The sequence below is a fragment of the Chiroxiphia lanceolata genome, chromosome 4 (assembly GCF_009829145.1).
Source record: "Chiroxiphia lanceolata isolate bChiLan1 chromosome 4, bChiLan1.pri, whole genome shotgun sequence".
In the NCBI taxonomy this organism is placed as follows: domain Eukaryota; kingdom Metazoa; phylum Chordata; class Aves; order Passeriformes; family Pipridae; genus Chiroxiphia; species Chiroxiphia lanceolata.
In genome coordinates, this window is record NC_045640.1 from 72,068,895 (window position 1) to 72,096,765 (window position 27,871).

Here is a 27,871-nt window from a genome sequence, read left to right on the forward strand (position 1 = left end):
ATCAAACTCAAATTTAATTTGCCCCATCTCACAGTATGTTATTCTCTGCTCAGGTAAACACTGAAAAAAATCCATTTTCAAGCTCCTTCTTCCAAAGGTAACACAGTGACAGCACTTGTTTGAGACAAGCTACTTTGCAGTTCTTAATAAATCAGTCTTTACACAAGCATTTCTAGAACTCTTCTTCTAGAACTGGCAGAGTAATGAAGAATGTCCCTACCCCTTAGTTCTCAGACCAGAATATTAAAATGCTTTTCAATAGGTTTGATTTTTTTGTAAAGCTTTTAAATTGTAGTCTATATTCTTATTTTTCTCAGCACAGCTTCCTTTGCAGGAGGCAATACTCTGTGATTTCAGGGTCACAGCCAGCAGGTACCTGCTCCTTCGCTGTATCCCATCTTAGGTATTAAAAAAAACTGGCTGTGGTGGTGCTGGATGCTTTTCCTGCCAAAGGCATCCATTGGGAACTGAACTGAGAACTCTTGCTTCACAAAAGCCACTGAATAGCAATTAAGAAAGGTTTATTATGAATTCCTTCTGCATACAAAGCTACTACTGACTTAAGAGGATTTTTTGCATGCCAAGAAACGTAGGACCAGGTCTCAGATGGTGGTGATTTCCAAATGGTGTGGACATACGCCAGCTTGAAACATCAGCTCTAGAAGCGAAAAGCTCTGTGAGTGTAATGATGCCCTTGAGACACCCAGTTATATGGGTCTTTGCTTTAAAAACAAGGAATCACATCACTTTTCCTATCCTTTAAATAAAAAGAATAACATTTTCCCATATAATCGTGAGGCTGCGTTTCCAACACGACCTAAGGAGCGTGATGACAACTCCTGTATTCTTCAAAGAACCACTGCACAGAAAACATCCCCCTGGTTCTGCAGCAGACATTCCCTAGTGCAACATTTTGTCTTTCAGCCTTAATTGAATTCTGAAGCATTTTCTTGTTCATGTTGTTGTCCACACAAGCTTTTCCTTTTTTTTTTTTTTAATTAGATGTGCCATTTACAATACACCTTCTACCAAGTCAAAGAATAGAAGAGTAGAAATCCAACATAACAGCCAATAATTCAAATTGTTAAATCAAGCCAGGAGTCAGTATAATGCAGTGTTAATTTTCATAGGGTAGATAGAATATGAAATATTTTTTATCTCCCTAGTCATTAACAGAGTACATTCGTTTTCTGTTTGAAATCAGACAGTTACCAGGAGCTTTGTCTTTAAAACTATTTTATGAAACTAAGAAAGGAAAAAGCTGATACTTATTGAGGAGCTGGGAAATTATCACCATGTTGGACACTCAAGTTACTTCAGCATTAAATTGACAGCTTAGGCAGTATTCTTATAGGAGAACTGGGAGAACTAAATCACATTAACCCTCCTGCCACCTCATGCTCAGACAGCTGGGGACAAAATAGGTATTTAAATTACAGTGCCTGTTCGGTTAAACTCATTCCTTCGGCTGCAGACCAGGAGCAGCAGGATTTCAGGAGTGATGTCTCCTCTTCTGTTACTCGTAATTATACATGTTCTGAACTGCCACTTGTGCTTTATTGTGTACAAGAGGGAGAAGTGCTCTATCGGCTGGAGTTCTGGGTACACTCACACCTCATGTGAGCTCTCCAGTGGGTGTCCAGAGATCATTCAATGCTCAGTGTCAATACAAGAACTCAGCTCTGTTCTACTCCCCCCTCCAAGGGACTGTGTGTAACAGCACAGTCTCACAGATGGGGACATGATGGATAAAGTACAAGAAAAAGGACACACACCAGAAAGGCCTCTGTGCTTGCAATGATGAGTTTTTAAAGTCACAGCATCTGATACTATTTCTTCCTTTCCAAACTAAAACTATTGAAAAGAGCCTTGAAAACTATTGCTGAGCTAAGAACAAAGTGATGCAACCACCTTGACAGTGATCTGCATGCATGTGTTTATTGCTAACTTTCAGATACGAAAGCTGGTACTCAGAAACCAGTCCCATTTCCTGGAAAACATCCTCAAACCCTTCCGCAACTACTTTGTCTCCAGGACTCATCAATCAGCCTCTCCTGATTGAGGTGAAGGACTTCTGCACTTGTTCATCAAAAAACACACGACCTTTCCTTTGATCCTATTACAAGGCAGGAACATTATCGGCATAATGTGTCTTTGTTCAAAAATGCCCCTTTTGTGCTTCATAATGTGCACTTCTCCAACATTTGTAATAGTTACTGCCACCTTGCTAAATGAAAGCGAATAAAAACATCAGGTGCTTCAGTATCACCTTTTTCACAAAGTTTGCATTTTGCTGTCACTCACCATTTTCAGATGAAAAATGAGCTCCCCTGCCCCCCCCCAAATTCCCAGAATTTTCCTCATTCTTTGTAGCTTTTACACAGTGTAGTGCACAAAAGAAAGACTACCTGTTGTGTCAAGTGGCTGAAAAACATCTACTAAGCCTTATCCAAATATTCCTGCATAATGAAACCTTTCCTGTACTCCAGTCAGTCCATGAGACTGAAGATCAAGTCTTAAAGGCTCATTTTCAATATCTCCTCCAATGGGAGAAATCCAGGACGAGATTTCTTTTGAGAATGAGCAGAGCCTACATCCATGTTGCTGCTGAATTTCATTTACTTCTACAAGAAATAAGTTTTCCTTTGTGGGATTTCCAAGTAGCAAGATATATTACTACATTCTCTATTCCTCTTTTAAATGAAGGCAGTGAGACTCAAAAATACAAAGCTTGGACACAGATGTAAAGGGTCATAAAGCAACAGGAGTAAGCAAAGTCCAGAATAGCAGGGACCCAGTGACACTGGATCTGTTGAGTGAAGCTGGACTGTACTGCAGGGACAGGCTGGGTGAACGGATGGAGGGGGGTAATCTTGAAGTGAGGAAATCCAAATTGACCCTTGTGAGCTGTAAGAGCTACACAGGAATTGTGCTGGATGGAAATGCTGCTATGGTTCTCTCTGTCTATCACACTTGGGCCACCAATAAGGCAGATTAATCTTTGCTCCTAATCTCTTCCTCCAGTTCTTTGATGCACAGATTGCCTCATCTGAGACACACCTGTCTATAAATAGTGTCCAAGGGATCAGAGGCAATGGGCACACACTGAAACATGGGAGGTTCCCTCTGAGCATCAGACAACACTTTCTCACTCTGAGGGTGACTGAGCACTGGCAGAGGGTGCTCAGAGAGGCTGTGGAGTCTCCATGCTTGGAGGTGTTCAAGGACCTGGGCAGCCTGCTGTGGGTGACCTTGCTCGAGCAGGGGGGCTGGACAAGGTGACCCCCAGAGGTGCCTTCCAACCTCAGCCTTCAGCAGTTCTGTAAAACCAAAGGATTTACTCTACACTTGCTGCTGCTCTGTGGGTGTTCTGTCACAAATACCTTAAACTCCACTTTTGTAGATTCTCAAAAGTCACTGTGAGATAATTGTTTGACTTGCTTGACTTCCTTGAAGACAAATTAGTTCTCCTCATATGTGCTTTACCTTTTCTTACATTATTATCTTCCTCCCATAGACCTTTTTCAACAAAGCAAAAAAAGGGTGATTTTAATGACAATATTGCCATAGTTACTGCAGGGTTGAGCCCTAGAAAATCATCAAACTTTTCTCTCCTTTTCTTCCTAATGGCGTTTTTAGAGGCTAATTACCTGTGGTGCTTCCTGCAGTTTATTTATGCTTCAGAGTGCAGGAATACACAACCTGCAGGTCTTTGGCTGCAGAGCCCTTCACCCTGCTGAGAGCTGGTATGGTTAAAGCCCAAACCCCGGTGTTTCTAACTCACACTTGAAGTTAGACTGGTGCTGGGTGAGCAGCCATACAGCCTCTCTGCTCTCAGGTACCACTGGATGGGTTTCTGTGACAGCTCTAGCCAACCTTGGCAGCCTCCGAGTTTTACAAGTTGCTTTGCTTTAAATGCAGTCTGTGATGCTGGGGCCAGAGTAAGTACAAAATATGTTACCCTCAGATATACAAACAAATCTCTGAGGCACAGTAGATGTTCTTACAAGAATGTTCTGCTCTGCTTGGTTCAGTCTTCTTGGTCTGTAACTTTTAGACTATACCAGAATTGGAAATAATTCAAAGCTGGGAAAAAAAAAAAATCTCATTTCAGAGAAGCTTGCCGTCATTTTCAAAGAAAACTTAATTAGTTTTCTATCCCTGTGACCAAAAAAGCATGTCTTTTCTTTTGTCAGACCTGAAAGAATTATGGAACTTAAGCACAAGTACATGTCGTGATGCTAATGAAGCTTTGCCTTAGTTTCAATCCACTGTAGGCAGAAGCAATCAGACTAAACCACAGTCAGCAGAAACAACCCAAACACAGAAAACCATAACCAACCCCAAATCCTATTTTCTCCTCCCTTTGAAGAATTTGAGGGAAGAGTAAAAAAATGAAGAGATTTATTATTCTTCTCTTGACCTCCATAACACATAAATGTAAATATGTAAATAATACATAACTTGAAGCTGCTCACTCTTTTCTTCTGGTTGATACTTGACCTATATTCAAGAGCAGCCTGAAGAACAGTCCACTTCAAAAAGGGAAATTCCTGCAAAGTTCCAGGGTTTTGTTATGATGAATACCTAAGAGAGTCTTTGTTCACATCCATGGAGCTATATATCTCATTAAAAATAATTTATTTCATGTCACTGTTTGGGGGGAAATCTGTGGAAACAGTACACATGGGGATGCAGCTGTGAAATAACTCCTCCTACTTTCTCTAAGCCAGTTTGAAATAATTCACTCAAGGTCAAAAAGCTATTTCTTTTGGGTTTATTTTTAATATAGACACAGGGATGTGCACTCTACATAAGATACAAACCAGCTGACAGGTATAGGTTTGATTCTGAAATATACAACTCAGAGCTAAGGTCAGCATAGAAAGATTTAGGAAATACCAACTTTATTGCTGTTCAATATCCCAGGTACTTTCATGCCATGAATAGAACTTAAATCAGTTCTTATATTCATGTGCTAATAAGGATGTGCACGGTGATATTTCCTTTATTGCACAGTATAAAATTCTACCTTTCCAACTTGATGGAATGTTGGATTTTGCAGAACACCAGAACAGAACACGTGACCATTCCAATGAAGTTGTGTGTGGATGCCCTGATTGTTTGGCCTCACCCCTACTGAATATGACAGCGAACCTTTGAGTAAAATCTTGTTGAAATGCTCGTGTTTAGGCTCATAATGAGGTTAGAGTTAAAAAAAAAATCTTGGTGTTGAAATATTTGAACATTTTATCCTAATATTTATTGCCAAAATTATTTCCTGTAAGCCCTTGACATTGAAGCCCTTCACTTTGGTAACTGCTTGACAAACACAGGACAAACCTGGCTGTGTCTACTGGAGAATGCAAATATCAGGGAAGGGATAAATACAAACACACTGAGGGCAGGCAAAGAAACCTGGCTGGAGTAACTGTAATGCTTCCAAGCAGTGCAGGTAAAATTAAGGAAAACATAACTGAAGTGGATGAAGTGGGAGGATCCGAGAAGTTGGAGGACTGTGGGTTAAGGAAGCTCAGGGGAAGATCAATGGGGTGGGGTTTTGGACAGAATTTATGAATGTGGATGGGATCTCAGTAATGCCCTCCTTCCTCACTAAACCTTGAAGCATCCCTATTCCTGGGATCCTCTCCTGCCTACCTGGCAATACCCAAAGCTGGCCCTAAGTCAGAATCACAGCCTCAGAAATTAAGATGTTCTGACGTGTGCTAACATTTATCTATGGTATCTCTTCAACTCTTCTCATTAAAATTGGACTACAGTTACTTGTAGCCTTGCAATGTGTTAAAATGAAGAAGGAAAAAAATACTTTTGAGAGCAGTTAATTTGGAATTAAATTAGTTTCTTGGCAGATCAGAAGATATGTACATAGCAGAACCTTATTGAATTATGCCAGTGTGCTGCAAGATGCAAGAAAGAGCAAAGGACAGGGAGACACTGCTCTGCACAGAATTGCAAAGCTGTATCCCAATCAAATGCAATAAAAGAAAGAGAAAAAAGAACATGAAAACAATTTTGTTCTGAAAGATCATTTATCTTTTTTGGTTTTTTAAGGCAGGTAAAAAGAAAACAGTTTGGTGTTCCGAAAATAAATTTAAACACAGACCTTAATCAAGTCAGCAGGCACTTTTCCACTGACTTCAGTAAGGGTCTTTCTGACAGAAAAGGTACCACAGCCCACCTGGAATAAGTCTGCTGTGGCTTGGAGATGATGGAGGGCATTGGATAAATCACTGGACACTGGGTGTTGTCTGAGGAACAGGGATCTTGACCCTTCCAGGTCCAGCGTGAGAGAACAGAGAAGCATTCCAACCAAAACACACACACATCTGTACTTCAAAGGGGTTAACTTTCCAAACCAGGAGAAAATATGATAGAGATGGAATGTGAAGACAAGTCATGCAGAAGAATATGAATAAAATTTATTTAAAATCAAAACCATACCGTGAAGAAGGAAGAGAACTTCAGGCAACTTCTGGTTTGGTACAGAAACAGAGGCAACAATAAAAACAAAGCCTATTTCTAAATCTAGGGATGGAATAAAAGAGGACTAGATAGACACCAGCACAAATTGCAGGTTACAGTACAGAAAATTCATATGACTTGCTAAAGACATAAAGATTCAAACCCATGATGACCAGAGGGAAATATCTACAGCCGTTAATAGAGATGCAAAAGAGTTGGAACTACTTCACAAATATGCATAAAACTGTAAAAAACAGGACTGTGCACCTGTATCCTGTGAAAAGAGGTGCTCTCCAGCCTATCAGTTGCAAAGAGAACACTAAACCACAACCATGGGGGACACAGGTGTTTAAGTCAGGAGATCCAGATTATTTCTACCCAGAAGCCTAACATTTTGTGTCAGAAAATTTGACTGACAGACATTTTTTAATACATCTTGGAACACCAGAGCACCAATAGAACATTAAGGCATCAAATCCTTGTGCCAATATTTAAAAATCTCTGTGTGGTACACTCTGCAAATATGGTAAATTCATAAGGAAAACATACTTTGGGGAAAATCTAATTGATTGTGATTCAGGGTGGGAGAAAAGGAAGAGAGGTAAATGTATGCATCTGGCCCGACATATGTTTTGGCTCAGCTCTGTGAAAGGAAAAAGATACATCTTGTAAAGAAATGTCACAAAGAACAAGTGATAAATAATGAATAAAGATTCTGCTTTGTTTGTTTATAGAATATCAAGAGCATCCTGCTAGGTGCATTTTCAATTATCATTCCTTCTGCAAAGCCTTGCTGTGATTGCTTTAACCTTGATTTTAAGACAGCAGTAATGTTAATGTGCAAACATATTGGTACAGCCATGGTAGCAAGGCAAGAATGGTGAAAAGTGTATTTATAAAGCAGTAAAATCACATTAAAACTGCTATGCAATAAAAACTACATTGTAGCAGCATCTGGGAAAAGGGTATTCACAAACCAATAATATCCTATTAAAACTAATGTGCAATAAAAGCAGAGTGGAGCAGAATTTCTAACAGGCTTCAGACCAGGGCTCTGGAAACGGGTTTGTGACCTTTCTCAGGATTGCTGGATCCAACTCAGCACTTCAGGCACTGCTCAGGGAGCACCCAGGACACAGCTTGGTTTAAGTAATGAAGTTTTTTTCCCATTAATCAAACAAACTCACCAATGTGGTCTGTTAACCAATTATGTGGCAAGGAACCTCATTAAAAAGTACACCTCAATCTAATTAAACTGTCCTGATGGATAAAAGAATGAATATATATGTCTGCTTCCAAATCACTGTTTTCAAATAGCACACAGTCATATTTTCCCAAATGCTATGCTCCTGCACCCAAACTGCAGTCAGAATAACTGTGTTTGAGAATAAAGAGTGGGATATTATCGAATAACTGATTTGCTTACAGTTTGAACCACCTTTGCTGCATCTGATTCTTCCCTATGGCAACTGTAAATCTAAAATCCACTGAAGTTGATTGGAATTTCTGTGTGCCAGTGAGCAAATGTCAAATTCCCCACTGCTCAAGTACTGTTATACTAAGGGAACTTGACACAGAAAAACAAGAAAAATTAAAAGTAAACACTGGCAAGTGAAATTAATGTTTGTCGGGGCTGTGGTGGCTTAAATTTGGAGGCTACTCTGCAACAGTAAACAAACCTTTTTCAAGGTAAGCTGCAAACCAGCACACACGAAGCAATCAGGGTACAACAAAGCTCCAGAAATGTGCTCAGGATACAAAAAACCAGCAAGAAAAAAGAAATGTGGTGGTTCAAGTAAGAATCTCTGCTGACAGGGAGATACAGCAGAGGCTGTTGGGGAAAGCAAGTGGGTACCAGACAAATTATTTCATTAGGGACAACATTGCACTGTTATCCACCTCTCCTGTGGACTAGAGCAAAACTCACCACCACCACTGCAGATGCATCATGCTCCTTGTTCTACTGGAATTAATAACTACTGTGGGCTATTTACTATAACTTCATGTCTTAGCCTGAAACCAAACCCTGGAAATCCACACATATTCAGTGTGCCATTACAAGACCTTTCCCATAGCTCTACCAGAAACTCTTCTCATGTACATCACATGCATGAATGTGCTGGCTCATGTTTTAAACATCTGAAAAAGCCAATTAGGCTTGTCACTGATCCCATTGTTTCTTTCTTTTACATTAAGGCTTCTTTAGAGTTGAGATCCCTATATGGATATGCCTCCAACAAAAGTAACATAAAAACAAGGAGCTCAATTTTATTCCTCTTGTATAATGAGCTTCCAGTATGGCACTTCCAAAGACTCTGTTCTCATGTAAAATAAGCAGGCAGGATTAAAAGAGCAAGGGCTGTACTTTACATTCACTTATCAGCTGTGGCTCACAGCTCTTCCATGAACTGCATTATCTAATTAAAAATCCACTGAATGTCATGTTGCTCACTCAGGATATACAGGGAGCTGCTGTTCTCCTTCTGTGAGTGACAGACATCACAGGACACGTGGTGGGATGAGTGACACAAATGGCAGGGAAGCATAAATCCATAACGGGACAACACCATGGAAAGATATTCTTCCAAAGTGACTCCACTTATTGTGGCAGAGATTTAGATCAAGATACTTGGGACTAAAATTTGGGTTGGAGCCTCTTTTTTTGCCCCAGTGTGAAACAAAGAAAGAAAAAAACCGTAAACTGGATGTGCAGACAGGCTCTTTTTCACTGCAGGATAAAAACTGAGCATAAGTTAGAGATAAGGACATGCAGCTCTCAGAACTCTGAGCACTGACCTTGAACTTCCTGATGAGTAACATCTTTGCCAAGCTCAGTGGAACAGGCTCCCTGGTATCATTTGGGCTGTGACAGCCCCAGGTGAAGAAGAAAGTAAAAATTAAATGTTTACATACTCATTTTTTCTGCACTTTGTAAGCTTAAGAAGCCACTAGTCACAGGTGGTATTTAAATTGCTTTTTACTTCCTCTGAAAGAGACTGCAAACTTTTTGTCAAGGAAAAGAAATACACTTTTGGGGGTGGCAGATTTTTATTTGGGCAGGTTGTTGATGTCTGTTTTTCCCTGGATGCTCCTTGTGAAGCTACAGGTGATCACTCTATGGATGAGCCCTCGATGCAGCAGATCATCACCCAGGGTCCAACACGGACTCATGTTCAGCATTAGGCACATGCTCAAGTACCCCCCTGACCTAATGCATTTTAACAGCCTTTGGCCCAGGATTCCCCAGCCACTGCAAGGGTTGAAAATAAAGTGCTGGGATGACATTTGAGTGGTTCTTTAACTCCATTTGTAACCTGATTTCTTTCCCACTGGAGACCAGGGAGTCTGTTGGTATAAAGGCATGGATCTGGTGCTTGTGCATCCAGCCCTTTATAGTGAATCAGTGTATGTCAGCCTTGGTCTTGCATGAGAATACTGGTGATTGCAATTCTTTACTATTGAGACAATTTCTCGTTTATAACACTAAAATTTTATTCCTAAAAATTGTGAAGTGAGGAGGAAGGAGGAAGTTTTCCATCAGAAGACAAAGAGAAATGATTGCTCTCCTCCCAGACTGAAGTACTAACTGAATACACTTAAAAGCAATGCAGTTCAGGCCTCTACTTCTTTTAATTATTCCTCTTCTCATAGGAAAATCACGACGATTTGATTGAAAATAGTAATTAGGAAACTTGTTGTTGTGTGTCACATCACGAGAAATTAATCTCTATTTTCATCAACCAGCAGGTGTGAAACTCAGGGCTGCAGTAAAGCAGAAAAAGGCCTCCCAGGCAGCACAGAAACCCAGCACCAACTGTTCCTGACATCAGTCAGCCCCAACACCGAAACTCTGCACCAGGGAGAGACCACACTGGGAACGTGATGTATCCTAAAACTGCCCCTTCCTTTATCCAGATCATCCTGCTGCTGCTGTCTGATTCTCTGACAAGCCTCACCCCGGGGTCTCTTTAATCACTACCATTTCCCAATTTTCTCCTGCTCATTGAAAGGGTGCGCTCAGGAGTCATTTCCCCAGGAGACACCTCTCTGCATTTTTTTCAAGTTGATTCTCATTTTGCATTTCCACTGCATATCCTTGTCTCAGTAGGCACTATTTTGTTCTATTATGTCTCTATTCCTGTAGTGTTTATAGCACCTGTCATCTCAGTACCACCTACAAATTTTATTAATGTTCTTTTTCCCCTTCTCCAAATTGCAGCTTTTTTTAGTATTTCTTTATGATGAAGCATCCTCCTCTCCATCCTTGCAACACAATGACAGATCTCTTAAAACAATGACTTAAAGAAGTAATTTTGTTTAATTGGAAAAATATCTCATTTATTTCCTTTACAGTGTCGTTTAAGCTTGCCTGGTTCATAAATTTGAAAAGTTTACTACTGAAAAACAGCAGTATAATTCAATCCTGGGAGGTCTGGAAATCAGGAACTGGTTCACACTTGTACCTGGTGGATAAAACATGCTTATTTTTCCCTAGCAAGGCTCAGACATCTGTGGCAATGGCAATGTAAAGCCTAAATTTGACTACTTGTCCCTAACCATGGATATTAAACAGGCCACATCCTGTATGTATTTTCTACCTTGCTGACCTTTGCAGTCTACTGATATATATATATATATATCCCCATCCTTCCTGACATTGCCTGACCCATACCAATGTTCTTCCATTATGAGATGATTACAAGCAATGTTTTTCCTACAGTCTTCTTGAAAGTATTTATATCAAATAATCATTAAAATCTGTGCTAGGAGAATCAAGAGGCTTTATTTTTCTCTTGACTGTAGAAGAATTTGCTGGGTTTGGCAAGCTGTTCTCTATGTAAATGCTTTCTGTTCTCATCACCAATACAATATACCAGTTATTTAAGGGTTTGCTATTATGCCACTGAAAAAAATAGTTTGGTTGCACTTCAGAGACTGACAAGGATTATTTTAAAACTGGTAAACAATGCAGGGGAGTGGCTGCAAAGTAAAGACCTGGAAAGGAGAAAGGAAAAAAACCAGGTCTTTAGAGAAGTCCAGCTGGGTCTGTGGGGACATAATGTGAAATGTTTCCCTCCACTGATTTCAAAATAAACAGAAATATCCAGAAGAATATCACTTTTTTGACATTCCTGCAGCAACGGGGAACTGGTTGCTCCAGCAAGGACAGTGGAAACCTGAGAAATATGGAAAGTATCAAAACAATGAGAACTTTTAGGGAGGTGCTGCAAAAGGGTAGCCTTGCAATGTAATATTGGCTCTCTGTTACAGCTTTTAAAAATTAACAGGGCAAGCTCCAGTCTACCTGACACACTGCAGGCAGACAGCACTCTATGGGATCCCACCACATCAGTTTATTCCAAGGAATGAGTGTGCTGATAAATGCTACTCTAGAGCACAGACACCCCCGTGGAAGCAAAACTAAAGCAAGATTACAGTAATTAAGCTTTGTAGCCATAAGGGCAGGTTACTTTTGGAAGGTCACTGCAGATAAATACAGAGAATAGTTTAGAAATATTGTGCAGCTGTGGAAAAAACCATTCTTAGGCTCTGTCACAGCACAGCTGAAAAGCACTAACCTTGTCTGGAAGCTGGCTAAGGCTTTTTCCATGTGCTTCCCAGATAAAAGATGACAAAGAAAGCAGTTAAGAGTTTCAGAACTAATTAATCTCTTGCAACAAAATTCTGCCTGAGAGAGGCAGCGAATAAGCCATCTCTGGGTCTTCAGAAAACATTATTTTTTTTTAAAGTTAGGTCTAGTACCTGCTGAATCAGAAGATTCCCAGTGGGAATACCTGTTCAGTTGTGTCATGGGCCATGGCAACCAAAGGAGTTAACAGCTCCTCACCTCTGTGCACGTGACTGTGACCTTGGCATATGCACAAAACAAAACTTAATTTCCAACCTTCCTCTTTGGCCAAATTTTTACAAAGTTAAAAAGAAAAAGTGGATTGCATTGAAATAGAAGCTTAATGTGGTAAAAAATCTTGTGTGCACCCAGCAAACACACCAGTGCTGTAACAAACCAACCAAACCAACCAAGGATAATCTTTGATGGGTACAATAAGTGGTGCTTATTAACCCAAAGAGGTCATGGAAGGCATGGTGAGTTCCAGCTGCCTTTCCACTGGCTCTGCTCTCACAGGAGAGTCTCCATCTGTCTTCACATGACAGGTGTGAATATATGAAGTCAACTTCTGATGCAATTAATGGGCTGTTTTACTCTGCTTCACGTGACCCAGAGTAATGTGTCTCTCCATGTACTGAATTCCAAGTATGACCATAAAAGTTAGAGAGGATATTTCATCCTCTGAAACTTCTTCATTGCAACAGATCTACGGGTTTACAACCATGGCTTTACACTCACTATTATTCACTTCTCCTGTCCTGTGCAACTTTATTCTCCTGGAGCAACATGGACTACTAATCTTTCTATGGATAGAGTTAAATGAGAAATCTCTTCTCCAGTGAAGGTAAGTAGGAACCCAATTATCCATTACTTGGCTTTGTGAGTGGGTGATAGGATAACACTAGAGCTCTCTGGAATGTTCACATAATGCCTTTATAGGACTTTCCACATACAAAGCAGTGTGAAAAGAAGCAATCCTGTGACCATCTCTGCAAGGAGAGGAAGTATCCCTACTCCACCAAAAGAAAAACTGAGGCTGAGAGAGCAAACCTTTCAAAAAAAACAGATGCCTAAAATTTAGGATTAAATTCAGCATTAGCTGCCCAACAGAGTGACCTAATGATCACATTTCAGCATTTTCTAAACCAGGCTGCTTGTTTAGGTGTCTGATGGTTTCCCTTTGTATTCTGTCATTTGGTTTTGACAGCCTGTATGGTGGTTTTCCATTAAAACTGAATTACCTTCTTAAACAAATAGTCACATTTCCAAACTCAAAATTGGTTTTCAGCCATTTAGACAAATGCTTATATACTGTGTTTGCCAATTGTGTGCACATTAGGCTCGGTAAACTCATTCATTACATGCTATGAAGAACAGAAACAGAAGAATGCAAACACTGGAAGAGAGAATTTGTCACTCTCAGATAAGACATCACTGCAGCGCTAGTCAGTATTTACACCCCATACTGGACCTCAGATAACATCCTCAAAATATTCATGTCCCACTTTAAACACCTGGGAAAATTTATCTGTGTAAGTTCTGAAAGATGAACATTTCCTGTGTATTTATTTCCCTTTTCCTGGCCTCTCCCATGGCCATAAACTTCAAAGTGGTTACCCATTGTAGCTTTAGTAATTTCAGCAGTGCTCTGCTAATTTTTCCCTCAGCTTGTAAGCATAATAACAATATTCATTTGAACCTTATGAAATTTCCTCACTGTTAACTATATTAAGCTTGGATTAAGCTATTGGTTTATATTTCAACAATAAATTCATTTCAGTTTAAACTTCGGAGACAAATTAGAACTAATCTTATTTTATGAAAGGAAAAGCTTTAACACCTTTTCAAATCCAGACTTAATTTGCTTTTGATATATTAAACAAGTATATTGTTCACATTTTAATTTGGGCTGTGCTAACTTAATGAAATTGCATTAAATGCAATGGGGAAAATACACTTCTGAGTGTGAATTATTGTAATAGCATTTCCTTTCCTTTGTTAAAAATGAAATAAAAAAAAGAATCAATCACAAAACCCTACCTTGATAAAATATGGATACCCTGCCAACTCAATAGCCCTTTGCCACCACCGATTTCCCTCCATTTTGAGGACTTTGATTTCTGCATTTGAATGCTGCCCCCACATTCTTAATGCACATTTACATCTCTGAGAACAAATCTCTGAGAGCTGAAGTTTCTCATGAAAATTATTGCTTTAAAAGGAAAATGTGGTGCCTCATGTTTTCTGGCAAATGGGGTCTCCATGCCACCCACCCTCCCTCCTTTCTCTAGCCATAATCCTTTAGACCATATTTTCCTCCTTCCCACATGGTCTGCACTGAAACTGGTGACGATATTCCCGATGCACTGCCATGGAAACCTAACATTTTTCCATTTTTTATTCTCCTTTATGTCATGGCCCTGGCTAAGACTAAGCAGTCTGCAGGTTGCTAATCACCTGGAATATGGTCATGCTCTTGATAATAGCTGTGGTATTTCAATAAAACCATTTTACATCCCTTACCCACTTCTAGAGCTGGGGAAGATGCTTGGCTGGAGGTACTGGGAAGGAAACTCAAAGGTGGTGACAGGGAGGCTTGCTGCAAATGATTATAGAGAATGGCATTTGCCTCAGGAACACTCATCCCTGGGCGGTGGAAATCATGCCACAGACCTCATATAGGAATACTAAATTTGTTTGATATGTGTAGAGTGATGGGACAAGGATATCATTTTCCACCTAGTTCAGACAAGGCAACTGGGTCAATGACATTCTCCCCCATCTGTCTCTCCTTGCCTTACCTCCCTCTGCCAAATCTGCCCTGAGTTACAATCTGTGCAATCAACCCAGAAATCAGATGGGGCCTGTGGGCTGCAAATAATCTCAACAGGATGGGGAAGGCTGGATAAATGTTGGTGAGGAGTGGCAGCCACTGCACAGCATGGAGGTTGGCAGGATGGTCCGAGGGCTGCTGGGTAGACATTCCATGGACTAGGAATGACTGCCCAGGAACTACCTGAGTAATTACCTGGCTGATCATCTGCCAGGGATCGCTCTTCCTTCACGCTGCTGCACAGTGTTGGCTGAGGCTGACAACAAGAATGCTAATTGGGCCTAATATTTACAAGACTGGCTACTTCAAGTAGCTGAACAACTACTTTTATCAATCAAGAACTGCAAAATGACTTCCCCGAGGTAATTAAAGCCATTAGAATCAAAACTTTTAGAACTGATAGAGATAATAACCAACTGAGCTGATGAGTAACGTGGCAGAGAGGGGGCTTTGCTTGTGTGTGGAGCGATTTAACAGCCATAATTGCTAATGTCCTGTTGTCCTAACATAAAAGGCCGTGGATTTTACAGAGACAGCAAAGCACAAGACAAAATGCACAGAAATAAAACAAATGGTCTGTGAGAATCATCTGTTGTCTGTGAGTAAATGGCTGGCAGCAATTCCGTTTGCTTACAATCTTGACAAGCCTCTCCCTCTCTGACAGAGTAACTAAGGTGCCTCAGCAGTAGCTGCAGAAGTAGCCCAAAGTGATTAAATCTCACACTCTCTTGCAGGAAATTGCCTCTGAGTCTTGTCTCACAACTACATTATGTCTCATTATAAGTTCTGTCTCCTATATAGATTGGACTTCAGTGTAGAAGTCCCACGGAACATCTGCTGTTTAAGGTTTCCTACCAATATGCTGCAGATGACAGGAATATGTTATATATACATTACTGGAAATTCAAACAGTTTTATTCACGTCTTAGGAACAGTTGTTCTGTAAGTGAAACTGTCTTTGTTTCTATTTGCTTGTTTTCTTTACTGGAACCAGACATGCTGAGAGCTCCTTTCTGTCACTTTGCTCTTGAAGGTGGAAGCACTTTCTTAATTCAGTGAAGGTAAATGCCTCCAACCTAGGGCAGCCACCACAATAACTGGTAGAGGCTGAAGAAATCCCCATTTTTTAAAGACAATATTAAAATAGAAGGAGATTCATGTTGAAAATGTTAAGTTGAAAATGCATCAAGTTGTCTAAGGACTGTTATGACACAGGGGTCCATAACTCCTCAAACAAAAGGCAACTGTTACCTGGCCTGAAATAATGAACTTGTCTCAATTCGGAGAATGTTTAAAAGAAAAAAGTACTTTTGTCAATGAAGCACACCCCAACATCCTAAAACTAAGTACACAGACAATTTTAAAGTAGAAACCATGTGGGAAAGTATTTTTAAACTTTTCCACATTTTACCACAGCTTTTATTGCCTTTCTTAATTCTTAACCTTTTACCCACAAGCTGTCTGGGCTGTCTTGCAGTGCTGGGCTGAAAAAGAGATCCCACCTTTCCAAAGAGCCTCCTAGACAGACTGAGAATCTGACTCTGACTGTATGGGATAGGTCTGATGGAGGAGGAAGAATTCCTGTCAGACACAGTCTCATTGGCTCATCACCTCCAAGAGCCACCACACACTTTGGAAGCTGCTACCCTAGAAAGGATTTGGGAATTAAGTCTGATCCCTAAGAGTACTTGGGAGGGACACTTTTGCCTTGTGGTGTCAGCAATTATTAAAGGGGAAACAAACTGTCTCCAAGGAGCCCAAACCTGCCCTTGTGCCACAGGTGTGTTGTAAAGGAGCTGAAACAACAGCCCTGAAACGGGCCTTTTATATGGCAATGAAACATTTTCTGTATCATATAAAAGGAAGGGACTTGAACTCCTTTACACACTTCAACACTGTGCATTCCTGAACAGCCACCACAGTTAAATTAAGCTGTACCTGCTCGGGAGGTCTGCGATGCTTTTCTACAACACATCACTCAGAAGTTGTGAGCAGTTACCGTAAACTGATACTACAGAAACGAGTTTTTAGAGCAGACTCCTATGTTAATAAGGAACTTCCACTTCAAAAAGTGAAAGGCTTAGTAATCAGATCTGTCCTTGATTATTACAGCATGTTATTAAATGGAACAATTAGTTATTGTTGTCTATTTTTCAGGCTGTGTAGTGCTTTGGACAGTAGAAAGATATTTTAAGTTTTTTTCCCTCAGGAGAAAGAAAATCTTAAGGCTTAACATTTCTCCCTAATAGAGCCATCTCTAGAAAATGTCACATGTTTTGGGAAACAGTGACTGCTGCACACATTCCCATGTATTTACCCTTGACAAAATGCAGAGTTTATCCAAAATAATCTCAAACATTCAGGTAAGATATGCTACAGACATTAACAGGGAATAACCCAACCGGATTTCAGTTATACACAGAGAAATCATATAACTGTATGTTATGCTTTGATCATAATCAAAAGGAAGTCTAGAGACCTGAGAGGAGACTGCAGCATGGGATGAAACTTCTTCATTCTCCTGCCTACACACAGGAGGTGCTGAGCTCCATTTAGGGCACCTGCCTGGCACAGCCATTCCTACACAACTCCCTTCTCAGCACTGATGATTTGAATTACAGTGCCTTCTGCAGATCCCTCAGGAAAGCTTTATTCCAAGTCCTAGACAAGCACAGGAGAAACAGTCCTGCCCCAGAGGATTGATAATGGGAAGAGATGCATGACAAGGCAGAAAGGTTGTGTGTCACACCTGAGTGTGGCACAAAACAAACAGCAAAACTTCAGCTGAACCCTCCCACTCCCTTACCAGCCTCACCAGGAACAATCTCAGTGCACTCCATGGAATATTCAACATTTGCTACTTCATTATGCATCTCAGCAGCAAAAAAACAATTAGCCCCCCAGTGTTCCATCAGGAATCCCCACTACTCCCTGTACAAGCCAGAATTTTGGTCCCAGTTCTTTTCCTAGGTCCAGCTGGGGACAGGATTTAATCTTTCTTACACAAAGTAAAATGGAAGAGACAAATGTCAGAAAAAAAGAGAAGAGGGAAAGAAAATAAAATGCTTTTTAGAACCTTCCAAAGCTAGTACTTGTCTGAGAATTAAAACCAGAGTGACATAAACAGCAACTGGTGAAAGACCATCTTTGCTGATTTCCTTTTCAATGGCACAATTTCCATCCTCCTCCGAGTCCATGACTGGGATGTCTGACAGAGCACGGCTGTACTAGGAAGGGGGAGCTGGTGATGCTCTGGAACAGACATGGTGTAGGTGGACAAGAATAACTACCCTCCTGTTCTGCTGTCAATAATCCTTTCTTAAAGAGACACAAAAGAACAGTGTGCACCATCAACAGAGACATATTTAACATTATTGACTGAGCTGTATGGAACCAGGCTCAGTGGTACCTTAGACAGAGGAAATCTGGCATTGCATTAGCTACTGGCTATAGCTTACATATCACAAAAAATGTTTGTAAGACACCACCTCCCTTCATTTGTCTCTCTGCTATTTTCTGTCAAAGCACTGAAATCAATAGTGGCACACTGATAGAACCAAATTGGTTTGAAGATCCAGTACATGGTATCCAGTCAGTCAAGTGTGATGGATTTAATTCATGCAGCACTTATTATTCCCAAGCTTTGCTTGTCAACAGGAAAAAAAAGAGGATAGAACTGAAAAGCAATCAGGCAGTTTTCAGAAAGACAAATCTTGCAGTGATTCCACTTGCCTCCCTTCCCCCATTAATTTAGATTTTTTTCTTCACTCTCATTTCTCTACTTTTCATATCGCTAACACTGGCATCATAACAAGGGCAGCTGTTGCCACATGAAGTCTGTTGAATTTTCTGGTAATTTATATATCACATGCACAAAGGTTTTAACTAGAGCATGATGACACCATTCTCCAATGGGCAGAGATGATAATTTTTTAATCCAATGTGATAAAGCACATTTAAAATACTGAGGATCCTGGATGTTAACACACAGACACTATCAGAGAGCTTGGGGCTACATTTCCAGGTGGCTTCTCATTCTCAGACAGAGGCCGATATTGTGCTTTGTATTTTCACTGTTAGTTAATGGCACAAATCCTTTTGCATCAAGAGCTCTGCATCCAAACAGAAATTCTTCTGTATGAGCAGTAAGGACATTGTGAATGCTAAAGTTTAAGTGGGACTCCAGAGAAGTCCACAGAAACACTGAAGTGTTACTAAGCACAAAGAAACCACAACCATTTTAGCCAGATTTGGAAGCAGCCATTAGGGAAGGGCTGAAACAATTTTAAGGAATTGTCCTGTATTTGTGCTTCCCAAACATCTGCTTACGTCTGTGGTGGAAAGGGGATGCCAAGATGTATGGAGCCCTAGGACAATTCCTATTTCTTTTGATTAGCGTGCTGGAATGACTTCGCCTGCTCCCTTTTTCCTGGTACCTGGCTTTCTGGAAGCTCATCTTCAGTCATTAGCAAGGAATTAGTTGTGTGTACCTCCTGGATCACACAGAGCTGTTAAGCACCTAAGGCTGACAGCCTTTCCTCCTTCCCTTCCCCTCCTCCCTGGCTGAGCACGGGGTCGGAATTGTTCCCTCTCCTACTTATTTCTGCTTCTCTCTGAATATTGGGATCTGTTAGCTAGGCAAGGAACTTTGCAGTCAGTCATCCTGTCGTGGAACACCTACCCTGTATTCTGGGCTATTTTTGATGTGCACTTGGGTAGCAGCTCACACTGAACAGAGTCAGCTATTTCCTATGTCTGAGTCCGAGATTCACCTCCAGTGAGAAGCACTCCACTGTAAATTAATCCCTCTCCTTAACAGCTGTTCAGGAATCCCATTTTGCAGAGCCCCAATTTTACGTGGGGCTTCCAGTGCTGCTACAGTGTGAATGACAGCCACTGGAAACATAACACCCTGGAAAGGTGACTTGTTGATGCAGGTTTTGATTTTAAGCCAATTTTAGCAGTTATTTTCCCAAGTTCTCTAATGTAACTGGCAATGCACAATAAATGTTTCAGATTAATTCCATGTACCAGACATGCACCTTCACTGATGCTTCAGGGAAAATCTCTAGTTTTCATATTACTTCGCCACTCAGGTTGTGTTGGATCAGGATATTAATTCTTGGTTTTGTCTGCTGTTAATAAGCTTCATCTTGGAAATATTAATCTGTGTTCATATCAAGTTTAGTTTTCCACCTGGCAATCTGATTTCCTGCTCTACACTCCCACGTGGCTGAAGGCCAGGGCTGCTAAACTAATGTATGGCTCCACCTGCACTGCCATCTGCTCCACAGCAAAGCCCTTCCAAGATGACAGTGGTGGGGCAGGAAGAGAAAGAGAATAACAACACTTTTTTACTACAAATGAGAACAGCACACCTGAATTTATATAACCACCACCATTATTTATCACACAGGCAGAGTCTAAGAAATATACCTTCCATTTACAGACAAAAATGAGGTTTCTGACTTCAAAATCTTAGAAGTTGTGGTCACAACCACTTACTCTTCTCCTTCTTTGTGTAACTCCCTTGGAAGGGCTGGAATCTCTCCATAGCAAGGCTGGTGCCTCAACAGAATGCACTTCACATGGATTTCACTGGCATGGCAACAGTGAGTGACACAGAGTTTGATTTTAATTGATGTGTAAAGAAACAGGAAGTCTTGGGTAAAAAAGCTCTTTGTATTTCCTTTGGATTTGTATTTTTATATTTTTTATTTCAGAGTAAGATTATACTCAAATGGAAATGAAATTAAGATATTATTCAGTGAGACATGAAAGCAGATTGTTTTGAATGGACAGGTATTAAAAGGCAAGACTATTTGTATTGCACTGGGGGACAAAGATTACTTTAGGTTTAGACCTCAAATAAAATACCAGAATCAATCATTCACTTATCCTACTGAGCAGGATAAATTATTTTTCTTCCTGAAAGAAACACATTCCCCACCATGTTTTGACAAAATAATCAGTAAATAGGTAAAGACTTAGTACTAAATCCCCAGCATACCCAGAATATCTGCTCTGAAACACGTTTCCGAGATGTCAGGAAAGGAGTTGCCATAATTTTACATACAAGATTTTAAATTACTATGGTGATGCATGTTTGTATAAAATCTTAAAATAAAGTTTTCCCAACAAATTAGTGAATGTTCCTGAGTTGTTTTTAACATGACTCCTAGGCTTGCTGATGAGTGGAGGTTTCATGAATCAGGGTCATGAATAATTTCTGATTCTAAATAAAGGTAGAAAGGCCACTGCTGTCAAGGCAGACTGCTCATCAGCTCTTTGAAACACTGGACCTTCATGGAAGCTCAGGCTAGAGGGGCCCCAGTCCTTCCCACTGTCCCATGGCAGGAAGGTTATATTTAGCACTTTTCTCTAGCAATTACACCCAAGACATTCCTGTCACTGCCTCCTATTTCTTTCTTTAAACTTTTGATGATAAACATTTCACAGCTTCCTTGGGCAGTCTGTTTCATTGACTAACTAACCTGTGCTATCGGAAAGAACTTCTTAAGGCTTAATCCTTACTTTCCCTTTTTGTAATCCGTGGTCTTTTATTCCCTGTCCCATTCTACTTGCATGTGTTCCCCCAATACCACTCCTACTTTTGTAAACTCTCCATAAGAGCTGCATGCTAAAGCTTTGGAGGAAGGAGATGACATTTCTGCTTCTAAACTTGTAACTGTGACTCCAGGAGCTGCTTCCCAGGCTTCAGCAACCAGCTGAGAGGCAGCAGGGCATTTCTGTTCCCTGGTGCTCCCAAAGGCTGCTGCGGTGGTTCTGTAGGGTAAAGCATAAATCAGTCACCAAAATCCCATGGCAAGGACTGATCTACCTGGCAAAGTGGGAACACTCAGCATATGTGACATTGCTCTCGGTCCCTGCAAGTTGGGCCCTGAGGAAACCCAGATCAAGTAACTGGTTACATCAACTGGTTGCAATAATTACGTGTCAATAATGCACGTGGAAACATGCTCAGCTCCTTAAAGGCAAGGCAGGATCATGGGAAGGCAGATCAGAAATGGGTTTCAAAACCACAAAAACTAATTTATCCCATTCTCCACAGCCATAAAACTCTGAGACTAAAGCCAGGATCCAAATCTGAACATTTGCTAGAGCTACAATTCCATCTTTGTTCTCCAGAACAAACCTAGTGGCCAAATGGAGGTTCCAGGCCCCCAGTCAATGCCAGCATTGGTTGGTTCTTGTAAAAATTCTGTTTTCTTTTTGCAGCTCTTGCCTTGCCTTGTGCCAAGGGCTGTGCTTGCACCGCGTGGCCCTGCAGAGCCCGCAGCCAGACAGCCGGGAACAATAGCTCCGAAGGAGGTGTGAACTTCCCTCCCACTCCCGAGTTGCTCACTTCCCAGCCGGGATGTGTTCATTTCCATGCTAACGCTATTAACGAGGAAGCAGAACACAAATGGATTTGTTTTTTTTTAAGGCAGCTGGGTTTGTTTCGGGGTTTTGACAGCGAAGACACACAAGGCAAAACAAAACCCAGCATACAAAACAAAACCAACCCAGATGTCCTGTGCCGGCTTAGAGGAATTAAGGAAAAGGGAAAAAAAAAAAAGAGAACAGAAAAGAAAAAAGTGTTTTCTAAACTGCTGCTTCGGAGCTTTTATCTTGATTTAACGGATACATTAATTCAATTGACGTGCAGTTTAGCCAGCCGGCAACACATGAATACCTTCCACAAATGGTAGGATTTGCCTTTTTCTCCCCCTGCAGAGACATTACCACAGATGTGAGCTTTTGCTTCTGCTCTTTTCCTTCCCCCCATCCCTCTCTGTGCAATATATTAGCAAATAATGAAATGTACCACGTCTCCCACACCCAGGCGTGCTAACACTGAAGGGAGCTGCTCCCCACTGCTGTTTCTTCCTCAACTGCCTCAGTCTCTTTATTTTTTATTCTTTGGTGGATAAATATTAATATGCTAATGACTTTCAAAAGAGTATCCAACAACACATTTTCTTACTTAAAAAAAGAAGAACCAAACATATTTCTTTACCTGGGATTGGTATGATGTTCAAGGATAGGCATAAAAAGAAGCAAAACTGGGTGTTAGGAAAACAGCTGGTATATAAATTCTTATAAACAGGGAAAAAAAGAGAGAATAATGGAATGAACGCAAAAATAAAGCAAAAGAAAAAGAAAAAAAAAACAGTAATGGAAGGGAAATCTGACATTTAAACCTCGGCTCCTGGCTGGTGCCCATGGCAACTCCACTGACAAGTTGGTAAAAACTATTCTCTCCTTTGACTGCTTTCAAGGATAATCCTTGCTTCTCTTTCCTGGGAACCATGACAGATTTTCTCTCTTTAGGGACGGTGCAAGACTTTCTTTTATAATGGCTCTAATAAATAATGGAGTGTTAACGTCCTTTAGGGGGACTGGCAGTGAATTTTGGTCTGTTTAGGACACATTTTCACACTTGTGTCCAAGTGAGGCCTTCCGTGGTAAGGAATACAGGTACCTTCAAATGCTTTATATCACATTTATGCTATTTTAAAAATTCTAACTGGAATCCAGCATTAAAAAAAATATATATATATTCATTTAAGGGAAACTTACTTGAATTGCTCCATTGAGCTCAGCATGTGGTATTCACGGTTTCTAAATTTAAATAAGGTTTCCATCTGCTCTGTTGTTCAAGAATCTTAGGGAAAACTATTAGGGATCAAGAGGAGGGGGGAGAGCAAGGATACACATATTGATGCAAGGTTACAGGTCTGCACTGAGCTGGGTCTTTTTTTTTTTTGAGACACAGACCCACACATCTCTCCTTCAATCCAGCAGCTGGGGCTGGACCTGGGAGCACTACAGTGCCATGCAGCTTCCCTGAGGCCTGCCCAGCACATCTTCCTGCTCATCCAGGGCTTCCAGGTGTGCATGGAGACAGTGGGAAGGGTTTCTGCTTCTCCTTTGTTGCAGTTTGTGAAGGACAGCCTGGCCCCCTAAGCTCAAACATCATACATTCTCTCCTTAGGTATAAGGAAAACCAGGCTCCTTTGGAACAAGAATGGAATCACCTGCAGGAATGAAGGATCTCTCACAGGGGCCTGTTGCTCTTATTTCCTCACTGAAATATGAGCATCAAATTTAGTGTTTCCAGTAACTTTTAGCACATTAGGTAGAAAGAGAAGGAATGCCAAAAACTGTACAGCCTTGTATTAATAAGTCAAAGTCAGCATGACAAAATGCACTCAGAAATCCCTGGCAGCACGGACAAGATGCACAGCTCTAGCCCAGAATAGGAAAAAACACAGTGGAAATAAGTCATAAACCATGTATGTTTAAAGAGAGTCATAAGGTTTTATATTGGCCATAGAATAAAAGCTTTTAATATATTTAACAGCCATCTGGAAAACAGGCAGGACACAAATGGGGTGATATTATATAATGCAGAAAACAAATACGTCTAGGAGGACACAGAGGAGCTCAGGAAAGCTGGGGCAGAAGAGAAGCATGGCAGCAGATGGAATTGGTTGTTAGTAAAAGCAAAGTGAAATATAACCAGTAATCATAACTTCAAACTATTTGCACTTTCTGTGCATTTAAATGAGCTAATCACCCAAGAAAGAGAAGAGAACACCATGAAAACCTCCTGTCTCTGGGCCACAGAGCTTCCAAAAGCAAATTTCTCACAGTGAGGTTGGTAGCAGCACGTCGGCATCTTAGGATTCGAAATCCTCTCCTTTTAAATCCCTCTGAGAATGGTTAAGCAATGGGGTAGGAACAGAGTTCTGCAGTTTTGTTATGGAAATCCACGGTGCACTTTCTTGCAAAAACACTCTGTTCATTTCTTGCCATTGGTAAGAGACACACACAGACACACACAGAGTTTTGGGGGAGACGGGACAGCAGAGTCTGAAAGGATCGATTTAAATGATTAAAGGAAGGAGGACATTTCCATATGAAGGCCCATTTCCCAGTTATGGGGCTGCTCTCTGTGTTGTGCTGGTGCAAGGCTCACTATAATGCACCACCAACACAATCATAATGAGCAGCGGGGAGGGGAGATCAGTGTGCCCTGATTAAAGAGGATACATCTTAGGGAAGCTGTGATTCCAGGCTACAAAGGACTGTGCACATAAGCCATGCATTTTTATAGGCCTTCTGAAAACGCAAGATCAAGAAGGATGTTTAAAAGTAAAAAATGTAAAACTGATCCAAGGCACTGCATAATGAACCCATCGCCACTACCACTGAAGACAAGGGCTCCATGAGGTTGGAAAAGATGGCTGGTTTTACAGCTGGGAAATCCATACCTCTTCCTGAAAACAATTAAAAACTTTCCTAAACACAATTACAGGTGGGATGAAGGAGGAGTACCTCATTCTTCAAGGGCTGATTCAAGAAGATAGTCAAGGATTAACCTCATTTTTACTTGTGGGTATTGCCAGGTCGGTCATGATGATAACTCACACTCTCAAAATTAGGCAAAAGCTTAAGCAGCCTGAACTAACTGAGGAGAAGGCAAGAGGCACTTCCAGTGTGGACACACCACACTGTAACCCTAACTGATAGCAGGATTTTCTTCTCTCAGAAGTCACAGCTGCTCCAGCAACAGAATATTTGACAAGGTGGAGCCCAGATTAATTTTTCCTGAAAGTGTTTAAAAAATAATTTATTGAGTGGTAACAGCTTCCAGAAAATGTGCTCACTTTTAAAGAAGAAAGAGGTTAGACAAGGATGGAATAAATAGCCTGGAAAAAGCAGATGGTGTGGTGGTTGTGATGGACCATCAGAAATGTCTCACAGCAACTGGCATGCAAACTAAATGTGCCTCAGCAGTCCTACCTTTTAACAGAGAAGGATCCAACAACTATGCAAAAAATATGTGCTTTCTTTCCTTACAGGCTTTTTTTCTGCAGTGCAGCCATAACAAATGACCACACAGCCACGAATTAGTTGAAAGTTGAGCAATGTTTGATTTAGTTATTATTAGTGAGAGCTGTTAAAAAATAATAAAAAAAGAATGAAAAGAAAGAATACAAGCATTCTGTTCTTCGAAACAAACTGATGAAACAATCAGAGTCCCATTTTTAAGCAATTTTCTGCAACCACCAGGGCTTGAAACTTTTGTCTCTAAAGAAAGCTGAGACTCCTTGTTCTGAAGAAACTCCAAAGACTGACACTTGAAAAAAAATGTCAATACTGCAGCAATCACAAACTACAGAAAATCTCAGTTCTAATCACAGGGTTTGGCATCACTGCACTAGAGTGTTAAAATATGCCTGTTCTAGTGGGGAGAGCATTGGGCTGAGAAGGATGAGACAAGATCTATTTGTGGCTTTCAGCAGTGGCTTTTGGGGCAGTTATAAAGACCACCTGTAGAGCTGCTCCCCACTTTCATTTAGGGAAGCAGCACTGAGTTTACAAATCTGTACAATGCTTTGTAAAAATGGTCCCCCATTTCCCTTGAGGCTTCACTGTATATAATAGCAGGAAAGATACTCCAACACCCTACTTTGAATTCCTTGTGAGAACACCAAGTCCCAGGTAATCTGAGCTGAGCTCCCAGATAGGGCAGAGAGCAGGAGTTCAGAAATCTTGGCAACAGCTGCTTCTTACTCCTGTGTATAGACAACACAGGGTGGTCCTAACGCCCTCTTTCCTTACCTTCTCTGCTCCCTGGCATTGAGTGCAAACATACATAAATACAGACAACATGGCTTAAAGCTTCAGGTTCATCAGCTCAGTCCAGAGAATGTTATTTCTAGTGGAAAAGACATGCTTTGACAGCATCAGGGTCTGCCCTTCTCCTACAATCTCTATCTTGTATTTCTTTAACATTTGGGAATCAGGAAAAACTCATTTAAACAGAAATACTGTCTAAAATGTAGTTCCCAAAATACATTTCAATGACAGATTTAAAGGTCTTTTAGTCTTGGCCAAGTTGTGTGGGAAGGCACAGCAGGACATGAACAAGGCTCATGGGAAAGGGTGGGAGATGAATTTCATATGCAAATGTGGAACATGACATGGATGGGAAGGAGGAAAGAAATTAAGCACAAACATTATCTCTCTTTATCCCCAAAGCTTCATATTACAGGTGTTATTTATACTGTCTGTTCCACAAGGAAATCTCTGGAAAGTAAAATGAAGAGTTTCCAGCCTTTTGAAAGATAAACAGCTTGCTATGTGGGGGGAGGAAGCACTAATAGCTTGCATGCACAGGACTCGAGCACATCATTCTTTAATGTATCACAGCAAAGTCATTTTCATGACATGCTAACATTGCTCCTTTAGGTGCTGCTTCAGGAAGACAGTATTTCTCTTATACTCCTCAGAGACCAGTAACAACCCCACCTGCCTGCCCCTGAGACAGGCTAAGGGATGATTTGAGTTTCGAAAGGCACTAGTGATTCTGATCTCAGGTACCTGGGAGTTATCCATGGATTCCCTGTTCTTTGGGCATCGCATCTGGACCGTAAAATAACACACAGTTTGTTTCTGCTGGACTAAGCTTTAAGGAGAATAACACATCTGCTTTGGGATATACCAGTTACAGACTGTGAAGTGGGTGGTATTTTAACACACTGATAACCTGCCTTCTTAAACCAGCTCCTTGAGAATAATTTCTTGGTAATCCACACAAAATCAGAGCTGGTGCAGAAAGGGGGATCAAACACACAGGGACAGAGCAGCAGAGTCTGTTGTAAGTGGGGAACTGGAGTTTCAAGGAGAAATGGGGAAAAGCGGACATTTACCTCCCTTTTTCTGCCTGTAAATATGTATAATTTACACTCCCTTTTGATCAGTTACTCAAACATTTGTAATTTACAGATAATCTGAGAGTTATGATCACAAAATTAGGAGAATTCAGTAGTGGCAAGAATCCAAACCAACTGGGCATTACACTACAAGCTGCTTCCTTTATGCATTTGGGCTGGATATCACTTTTGCAAAGC

The 27,871-nt window shown here is 40.8% G+C and overlaps 1 protein-coding gene across 12 annotated transcripts in view; it reads right to left on the reverse strand.

Annotated features, from left to right (window-relative positions):
- The window catches only part of LOC116785433 (bifunctional heparan sulfate N-deacetylase/N-sulfotransferase 3), a 214,030-nt gene that overhangs the window by 57,198 nt on the left and 128,961 nt on the right, over nt 1-27,871 (reverse strand). Inside the window, exon 1 of one of the 12 annotated variants that reach the window (XM_032684915.1) lies at nt 6,200-6,218. The exons of the other annotated variants lie outside the window; for them this stretch is intronic. The gene's annotated coding sequence lies outside the window, so the exon portion shown is untranslated. Of the gene's footprint in view, nt 1-6,199; nt 6,219-27,871 lie in introns of those variants that run through there. 12 annotated transcript variants of the gene reach the window in all.